Raw genomic sequence first — 2,439 nt, 5'->3', positions numbered from 1 at the left:
TTTCTTTTCTCTCAGTATATCTTGGAATCCAAACTAGGGCTGAGTGTGGTCTAGGGTGGTCCTTTGCCTCTGGTACATGTTCTGCTGCGGCATGGATTAGAATCCATTCTGCTCTTTCAGCAACAGTTCTCTGATCTTTTGTCACTCTTACTTTCAGACTAAAGTGTAAAATGCTTAATATATATATCCTAATACAATAGGAAAGAGTGGGATACGTCGAGGCATTTTTGACATTCAGCATGACAATCTTTAGGGAAAATTGAATATGCTTTATAAAATATACATATTTCAGGTCTTCAGGATGTTGTGTGTCTCTGGGAAATCTCAGAAAATCTGTATGCCTGGAAATTATTAATTGAACATATGTTTTGAAAAGAGTTGTGACTTAGTTCACCTCAGGCACAGATGAAGCTGAGCCACCTTTGGTGTGTGAGTAACGGTGTCCTGTGACGGGCCGATGGTGCCCAGGAGGTCAAAGATCCATTCATGGAATGTGGTGTTGTATATTTTAAGTCTTCTGTGTATACCTACATTCAGATATAGATTTCTATGTTCAATATCAATTACCTTTCTTGACCAGTTGTCCAGGACATCAATGTTATTTCTATGTGATAATTCTTAGGCGGTTCGGCCACATTTAAGGCCACTGGTTTGCCTGAGTTTTTATATCTTTAGGTAAGACCTCGTGTTCCTCTGCTACTCACTCTAATTTCCTCTTTTTAACACAGATACTCTTCAATTTCAGTGTTCCCCCCAATTAACCTCTTTCGGTTGATTCGGTTAATTTCCTTCACTAGCAGCTGCTGCTTAAATGGACTTCTCTCTGACTACGCTGGATGCAGCCTTAAGAAATTCTAGCATTGCTCAACTCCTGCTTGCTTTACATTTGTATAAATGAGGCATGATATTAGCTCTGTAACAACAAAATGATTTGCAAGATACATTGCAAAAACATTATGAATGTTAATCATAGATGTTGCAGTGCATAAACCCCTCATTACAAATTAATTTTTTTCTTTACTTTGTCGCCTGTCTGAACATATGTGGATAAATAATAACTGGGCGAGACACAGGGAACAAACACAGGTTTACTGGTTAGGGTCCTAGAGGGTGTTTATTGAAAAACAAGGAAAAATGGGTAGAGAATAATAATCACAATCAGTTCAGAGTTTCCCTTTCAAGGATTAGGACCTAATGTTGTGGCTTAATTAGAGAGAACCCCACTGGAGTATAAAACAATCTTAAAACGATTTACTTGGTTTTAAGATTGTCGTCATGCTTGTAACAAAATACATTCATATGAAAAGGTATCCCTGTAAAATACATTCATATGAAAAAAGTCCCAGCTGGTCACAACCTGGTTGTGATGCTATTTTTGTCCCAACCTCTTAACATTAATCTAAGAAAAGCCATCTGACGTTCACATTTTCTCTGGAGGATCCAACTTTTTCCTAGCCTGGCTGACCCAACATACGTTCCTCAAAGTGCAGGGAGAGCTGTGACATAAGTCAGAAGGACTTGGAGTCGGGTTTCCGCCGGGGCAGGCCAGCAAGAAGTCGGACCCTCCAGAGAAAGGCTAACATTGTGGCCCTTCTATAACCCTTGTGGTTTTTCATTATTTTTATATTTGTGTTATAGATAATATACTGAATGTACAGAACAATACACAGAGGAAACCACTTAGATTGAATCAGATCATTCAATAATCAGTTCTAAAAACAGTGCTGTTAGAGCATAACTTAAAAGTTTGTATAAGGCCTTCTTTGAGGTAGGGTTGTTAAAAAGGGACACATTGTGTACACATGCAATTAATTCTATTACAAAGCTTATGTACCATTTTTACAATAATCAACTGCAACAAGACAACTAGGCTCCTGTTTATGAAAGGGTCAAAGTAAGACATTGCAGAAATGTTAAAAGCATGAAGTACTGGAAAGTATTCAGACCTCTTCACTTTCTCCACATTTTTGTTGTGTAAACTTAATTTATGATTGATTTAAAATATGTTTTGCCATCAACCCACACTGGAGTCCATCTGTAGCAAATTCACTTGATTGGGCATGTTTTAGAAAGGCACTCACCTGTCTATGTAAGGTCCAACATGAATCTTCCTAGAGCTGACCATCCAGCCTAACTAAGTAACCAGGCAAAAAGGGTATTGGTCAAGGAGGTGACCAAGAACCAAATTGCCACTCTAACAGAGCTTCAGAGTTTCTCCACAAAAATGTGAGAATCTACCAGAAAGACAACCATCTATGCAGCACTCCATCAATAAGGCCTTTATGGAAGAGTGGCTGGATGGAACGCCTAAGACAAGCTGTCTGAGGGAAATGAGGAAAAGGATTCTCTGGTCTGATAAGACCAAAATCAAAAGATTAAGCCTAAATAGCAAGGGCTAGCGTGGTGGTGGAAGCATCATGCTATGGAGATGCTTCCCAA

Source organism: Esox lucius, chromosome 13 (genome assembly GCF_011004845.1).
Source record: "Esox lucius isolate fEsoLuc1 chromosome 13, fEsoLuc1.pri, whole genome shotgun sequence".
NCBI classification, from domain to species: domain Eukaryota; kingdom Metazoa; phylum Chordata; class Actinopteri; order Esociformes; family Esocidae; genus Esox; species Esox lucius.
This window is presented reverse-complemented; position numbering follows the sequence as displayed.